Raw genomic sequence first — 8274 nt, 5'->3', positions numbered from 1 at the left:
TCCCTAGTAATAGGAACAGGAATTGTCTCTGATATGAACTCAGTCGCTAGCTCTTTGACTAACCCTTGCTGCAGGCAGAACAGCCTTGGCAGGCCACAAATGAGGACAACGTAGCCTGTCCTGATGAAACCTGGAAAGCAAGAGTCAGACTGAAGAGGAGGAGGGACTCACATATCAGTGGACTTGAAGAGGGGCTTGAGAGGATATGAGAAAGGAGGGAGAATTGGGAGGTAATGGGGTACAGCTGGGATACAATGTGAATAAACTGTAATTAATATTAAAATATAAATAAAAGCAGAAGAACAACAAATGAAACATTTCCACATACACACAATTTTGCTTTTTGTGCTTCAAAGACATGGTTATTATGGTTCCTCCACAACAGTATTCTTGACCTTCATAATTTCCATCTGATTAAACTTCACAACTTTGCTTCAGGCATTTGAGTAACATAACCTTTGTTATGGAATATTTGCTCATCAGTAGGTTTTGTACACAAAATTATCACCTATTTTATGAGTATGCTGTTTACAATATGAGTGGTGAGAGAGGCTCAACAGATAGGGATTTCTACAGAGTATCTGCAACGTGCATATGATTAATGATTTATCATTTATAGAGGAATTTTAATTTAGAACATGGCTGCTCTGTCAAAAGACCCCATCCAAATACCTTCTATGTCAATGTGATCTGGCTAGAATACAAACATGCCTTTAATCCAGGAGACAGAGGCAAGCAGATCTGACTTCAATGCCAGCCTGGTATAGAGCAATATCCAGTAAAGAAAAGCTTGGCATCAGGCATGCTGGTACATGCTTTTAATCCCCAACTATGGGTGTAAAAATAGCAGGTAGAAGGAAGCACCCATATTTGAAAATGCTGTCTCATTCAGTTTCAGGAAAGGTGACAAATTCAGAAAAATAATTGACTGCATAAGATACATGTATCTCTCATGAGAAGAGAGAGGAAATGAATCTCCCAAAAGTGGCACTACCAGGAGAGAGAAGGGAGTTTTACTGGGCAGTAATAGGCAGGTTGGAGAGAGAAAACTAAGGTGAAGATCAAATGAGCGAGAGGATAAAAAAGAGCTGAAGATTAGAAAAGACTGATGGAGTTAGTTTGAGACTAAACAAAACAATTTAGAGGTCAGGACAAAAGCCAGATTGGGCAGTAATTCTCAAGGACAGAAAATCTTCTAGGCCAAAGAAAGAGTGTATGGAACCTAAAAGCTGCCCTGCCCAGGCCTAGAGTGGCAGACAGAGGGGCAGTAATTTTCAGAGATCATAATTTCTAGATTGAGCAAATGTCATTTGTACAGTAATATCTATTTAGCAAGGGTTTCACTGTCTTCTTTTGCATTGAAATGCCTGGCAAACATAAATAATATAATATACCTAACATTGCGGAACATGGGTTGGGGGAATTTAATGTTCCTTACTACTCTTAAAGTGGTGTTTGATTTTCCACTCTTGTTTTTTTTTTAAATTTCTGGGACACATTAAAATGTTTTCGCCTGTGAGATGGCATGCTGGCTCAGACGTCAAGAGCACTGGCTGTTCCTACAGAGGTCCTGAGTTCAATTCCCAGCAAACACAAGGAGGCTCATAACCATCTATAATGAGATCCTGTGCCCTCTTCTGGTGTGCAGGTTGAATAATGTATAAATAATGAATAAACAAATCATCTTTAAAATATTCTTCATAGGCATATTTATAGAAGCTTCCATGAGTAATTACCTTCCATATCTAGTAGATAGTCGATAATGTTCTTCAGTATTATGCTCTTCCCAATTGTAGCCTGAAATATGGACCAGAAAGTGACTGGGAGAGGATTAAAACTTAGGCAAAATTTAAGTTTCTATATTCAGTGAACCCTAGAAACATGCCTGATTTTTTCTTCCTCATTCCAAGTGAACTTACATAAGAACATCAATAAGAAAAATCAACAGTAACAACAGTTGTCCCATTTACCTGAATAGAGAAAGAAAATTCACTGTCTTACCTATAGCTGTAAGGTGCTTGAAGGTCTCCAGCATCACATCTTTGTAGAGACTCTTCTGGGAAGGATCCAGCAAGGCCCACTCTTCCCGAGTGAAGTTCACATCCACATCAGCATAGGTAATTGAATTCTAAATGATCCCATACATGAGTAGAACAGAAAGCACAATGGTGACAACATTTTAAATGTATACTTCATTGACAATATATTCATATAATTCTGGTGCTTCCCTGACATCTACTGACACAGAAGTTTTGATGTACTCACCAAGTCATTTCAGAAGGAAACTAAATGAGGAGGTTCACCTCATTTCGGCAACCTTTGAATAGAATTCAGCCTTTCAAGAGAAATGAAAATTAACAGACGTAAAGAAAGCAAGACATGCAAATAGATGAAAAGTACGGAACACAGATCACAGACATTGCATGCAAAATTACTACCTAAAAACAGGGGCAAACAGGAAGTACTGGTTCATAACTTTAATTCCAGCATTCAAGAGGCAGAGGTATGTGTATCTCATTGAGTCAAAGGCCAGCCTAGTCTCTGAAACAAGTTTCATGACATCCAGAGGTACATTTAATACCTGAATCCACCACAAAAATCATACAAATAAAAAAAAATACTGCAAATTCTGTGATATATCTGAAGTTCCTACAAAGAATTATATATTCAATATATTTCTGTATCTATCTTCCATAAACCTGAAGTGTCCCAGATTAAACTGTAATATTAATGAGAGCTTACTAAAAGGGAATGCTTGTTCAAACAGGTACAAATGGATGGATGAAAACATTAGTCCTGGAATAGTTGGTCATAAATGAGCAACATAAGGCAATTGAAGTGGATCAGCAATGAAAAGCTCTTGTTTGTCTTACCAATAACTGGGCTCAATTGCCAGTGCTCATATGGAGGCTCAAAACTACCCATTATTCCAAATTCTGAAGTTCTGAGGTCAGCTGCTGACTATTGTTAGGATCACGTACATATGAGGTGCCTAGTAAGACATACAGACAAAATACTACTCACATTCACTCAGTTAAAACAAAACAAATACATGAGACAGGAAGAACGAGACACACCTGCAATCCAATGACTCACAAATCTCAATCAGTATTAATGTTATGAATACAAGACATCCTGAGAAACAGAATATACTCTGCCAAATATAAGAATTCAGTGGACTCAGAAGGGGGAAGGGAGAAGATGAGGGAGGGAGGGGAGGATTGGGAGGGAAAGAGGGAGTGGGATGCAGCTGGGATACAAGTGAATGTATAAAATTATATAAAAATAAAAAAAATATTAATAAAATACTAAATAAATACAAAAAAAATAAAAAAAAGAATTCAAGAGTGGATATGGATGAAGATCAATCAGGATGGTAGCATATGCTTGACATGTACAAAAAGCTACATACCACATCAGCCAACATATCAAAAGAAAAACTGCCAGGCATATTGGGCCACATTGAATCCTAGCCCTCTGGAGCCAATATGAGGTGGACTTCTAAGTTTGAGGCTGGGATAGATTGCATTCCTACATCTAGGACAGCCAAATCAACACAAAAAACTTGGTCTTCAAAAACAATAAAATTAAAAATGTAAAAACCTCAGGATACCAAAATAGGTTAGCAATGAATAGAAATTTCTTTGACTCTTTCTTGTGATTTAGAGTAAGACTAGATAACAATGAAGACCATGTGAGCACTGAAGGAAACAGAATGATCAGTTTCAATCATAAGACAGTAGACAGAAACAAAAGGAAATGGTTTGAGATCATAGACACTCAAATCTAATCTCCAGTAAGGAATCTAGACAATTTCCTCCTAGAAAACCTTTTATACCTTCCTCCAAAGAAGCACACAAAGAAGAAATAAATGTTCAATGATCTTCTCCTACTTGATTCTGTGGACCATTTCCACTCTCTGTTAATGAAGATTCAATTCTCAATGCCCCTAGCACTCCAAAAGCACAGCAGTGGCAGCTCCCCTTTCCTGTGTCCAAGTCTCCCGTGGATTACACACTCTCACTCTCTGTTCTGCTTCCAGGATCCCACTCCCAAGTCTTCAGGTAAACCATAGGCCATGCTTGCATAGAGACCAAGGCAGTGTACCAGGGATCTTCTACACTACCTTTGTTACATCACTCTCAATTCTCAGGATCTTCCCGAGTGTTCCAACAGAACACATATGGCACCATCCACTCCATACCATCGCAGCAAGCCTAACACCGTGAATACACTAGCCAAGCAGATCATTAAAAAAGTAACACTCCGCCAACACACTTTCTGAAATTTGAGATAACTAACAGAAAACTAAGAACAAAATCCCCACACAAGAAAAGAGCACTTGCACCTATAATCAATAAAGTAGAAGGAGAAGATGAAGAAACAATGAAACAAAGGGTTGGTTCTTTGCGAAAAACAAACAAGATAAACCCTTACCTAAACTAAATAAAAGACAGAAAGGAAATATCCAAATTAATAGCATCAGCAATTGTATTAAATATTTTTGTTTCTTTAAAATCCCACTCATATTATGCGAATTTTTTTTTCTATTATCCCCAGGTGTGGAGCAAGAAGCTGCTTCAGTTTGTCCACAGCTGTTACTTATGATTGTCTCGTGCTCTAGCAGGGCTGTGGTTTTGCCACCTGCACATAGTTTAGTTCTGAGTCTTCTGGAGAGGGTACACATGCAGAGCCATGAGAGGACACTGGGTCTTGGAAGAAGAAAGAAGCTGCTGCTCTTCCTGATGCTGTTCACCCACACTGCTACTCTTTTTGCCATTGCTGGTTTGTGGGCTGCTGGATATCCTGGTGACTAAGAGGTATTGCCCCAAAGATCCTGACCACCCTAATCCCCAGGATGCAGTTAAAGAGACCTATATTTCTTTCCCCTCTAGCACTCTCTCTCCTTTACCAATTGGGGGTTTTGGAAAGAATAAGGGTTGTAAGGGACGTATAGCTTTAAGAATCCACATAAAGTGCTGAAGCAATGGCTCAGGTTAGGAGCATTGGCTCCTCTTCCAATAAACCCAAATCAAATAGATTTAAACAAACAGTGCCATTTGTTGTTTGCTGTTTCAGTGGGCTTCTGGAATCCACACAACTGAGACAGGGCATTGCACTAAAGAACCCAATGACCCTAATCAGCATTAAGTAGTTGGAGATATGCATTCCTTGTCTGTAGTAATCTGTTTTCTCTCCTAACAAGGGGTGTTGGGTGGAAGAATGGTGGAGGTACTTAAGAATTAAGAATAAAGTAGGCATTTGAAAAAGGAAAGCTTACATTTTTGCTCTCAGTAATATCAAATATAATTCCCAGTTGAAAAAAAAAAACTCAAGTCACATTTTGTGTTCTTTCTATAGCTTACATTGTGGCATTCCTGCTCATTTCGTTCCAAAGCAATACTTTTGATATCAAAAAATATCCCATGCCTCAACCTTAGGTCACCTGTGCCTGTACCCTTACATCGAAATATGCACTACTGTGAGGCTACATCTGAAAGCCAGAACCCATTTGGGTTCTCTTGGACATATTTCATCAGAAGGAAGACTATTCCAGAGTCCGGAGATGAACTGCTGGAGGTAACTACGTACCTGACTTCAAGATATACTAAGAGTAATAGTAATAAAAACTGCATGTTACTGGCATAGAAATAGGCTGGGGTGATCAATGGAAACAAATCAAAGACCCAGAAATAAATCCACACACCCATTCACACTTGCTTTTGGATAAAGGAGCCGAAACCATACAATAGAAAAAGACAGCATCTTCAACAAATAGTGCTACTCGAAATACATGTCCACATGTAGAAAAATGCAAACGGATCCATATTTCTCACCCTGCACAAAACTCAATTCCAAGTGGAACAAAAACTTAAACATGAAGTCAGATTCATGAAAACTGCCAGAGGAGAAATTGTGTAACTCCCTTGAACTCACTGGTCCAAGAGACAACTTCCTGAATAGAACACCTGCAGCGCAGGCTCTAAAAGGTACAATTAACAAATGGAACAAAAGCTTTTGTAAAGCAACTGACACTATGAGCAAGAGGAGATGGCCATCTACAGATTGAGAAAAGGTCTTCACAACGCTCCATTTGACAAAGGGCTAATTTCCAGAATTATATTAAAGAAATCAAGAAATTAAACACCAACAGACAAAATAATCCAATTAAAAATGGGACACAGGCATAGAGAATTCTCAACAGTGCATAAACACTTAAAAAAGGGCTCAACATCCTTACTCATCAGGGAAACGCAAATCAGAACTGTCTGTGAGACTCCATCTTACATTTGTCAGAATGACTATGGCCAGAACCTCAAGTAGCAACACATGCTGGCAAGGATGTACAGAAAGGGGAACACTCCTCCATTGCTGGTGGGGGAGCAAATTTATATAACCACTTTGGAAATCAATCTGGCACTTTCTCAGAAAACTGGGAAAAGACACACCTAAAGACCCAGCTATACCACTCCTGGGCACACACCTGAAAGTTGCTTCACCATCTTAACAAGGACATTCCCTCAACCATGCTCATAGCAGCATCATTTCTACTAACCAGAAACTGGAAACAATCTCTATGCCTCTCAACCGAAGAATGGGTAAAGAAACTGATATTTACACAATAGAATACTACCCAGCCATTAAAAACAAGGAAATCATGAAATTTTCAGTCAAATGAATGCAACTAGAAAAGATCTTCCTGAGTGACATGACATAGACCCGGAAAGACACACAGAGAAGACAGTAGTAAGCCTCAAGGACAACATAAACAGGACAATGAGATTCCCTTTTAGAGGACAGAGCCACAGAGTCTCCTCCTCATGAGGGAATCCACACTCAGAAAAGCTGACAGGGCAAGGGCCTCTGCCCAGGGCACCACATACATACTGGCTCACAATCCATCCCACTTCTAACACGTGGAACTCTCCTAGCTCAGCAGACCAGCTTTCCTGGGACTGGCATCAATGAACCCCATTGTCTCCATGGCATAGCTTGTGGTCCTGGATATTGATCACTTTAGAAGCACCAGAGAAGAATCTTGGAAAGACTCTGCGAGGTACTTTGTACTGGTCCTCCTTCCTGGTTGTGTAGCTTCCTCAGAGTCCATCATCATTTGCTTAAACCAAGCATTTGGGCCTCAGGGCTCTGGCAGATCCTCTACTGGAGGATTAGGGATAAGGGGACTCAGACAGCACAAACCATCTCAGCTCTGCCCTAGGGGAGATAGAGCCTCAGCCTAGTAAATTAGTAGTTGAATAAATGTTTCCACTCTCCCAGGGTACATATTTATTTTACAAGTCACAGGGTGCTGCATGTATACATTTCATTACCCTCTCACTGTCCAATGCAGCCATCTCTACCTCACAGCTGAGAATTCCTGCATCATCCCTCAGTCAAATGCAAACAGTAACAAAAACTGAAGCCTAAAGGAGCCTTGAAGTTGAAAGAAAAGAGTAGCAAATAAGAGATGAATGAAAAACTAAAAATTAAATGACATGATTCTTCCTAGGTATGGTGGGGAGAAAATTTATTATCCCTAGAAAGGCACACACACCGGCAAGTACTTCTGGGAGAGCCCAAGGTGAACACATCCCTGAGCCATGGGAGGAGAGGGAGGAGAGGAGAGGGGCACGCCAAACCAAGGGACTATGACAGTAAATAATAGATGAAACAGATTAGGTAACCAAATTGGGTAGATAACAGAAAGTAGTGGATGCTGGGTTAAGGGCCCGAGCCCTGGGCTAGAGGGCAGTGTATGCCAGCCAGAGCCTGTAAACAGGGAGCGAATCGGCGATGCTGGGCAAACCTGGTAGCTAATTCTGCTCTGAACTGTTAAATAGGCACCTCAGCCATTTGTCCCAGGATTTCAGTCTTAACAGTGCCCAGGTCGCCACATCCAGTCTGTTCACAGTCCATCCCACAACTAACACGTGGGACTCAGTCAGCTCATCATTCCTAAGGCCAGGACAAAGTACCTAACAATCAGCTTCTGACTGCCAGGTTCCATCCAGCCAGGGAAGGACACCAGCTCCTGCTGTTCAGCCCTCAGCCTCCTACTCCACCACCATGTTGGGTGCTGCAGCCACACACTCACCATGGTGCCGTTTTGGAAGTCGCCTGAAACCCCTCACAGGACCCAGCAGCTGAGCTCAGACCATTGGATGCCAAACACTCCTGAGAGCTCAGCTTCCAAATGGAACCTGAAACCTGGCACCCGGAAGAACCCTCCTCTTCCTCTGAGTACAGGATTCATCTGGAAGTCCTGATTGGCCA

The sequence above is a fragment of the Meriones unguiculatus genome, assembly GCF_030254825.1.
Source record: "Meriones unguiculatus strain TT.TT164.6M chromosome 13 unlocalized genomic scaffold, Bangor_MerUng_6.1 Chr13_unordered_Scaffold_77, whole genome shotgun sequence".
NCBI classification, from domain to species: Eukaryota; Metazoa; Chordata; class Mammalia; order Rodentia; family Muridae; genus Meriones; species Meriones unguiculatus.
Note: the sequence above shows the minus strand (reverse complement) of the source record.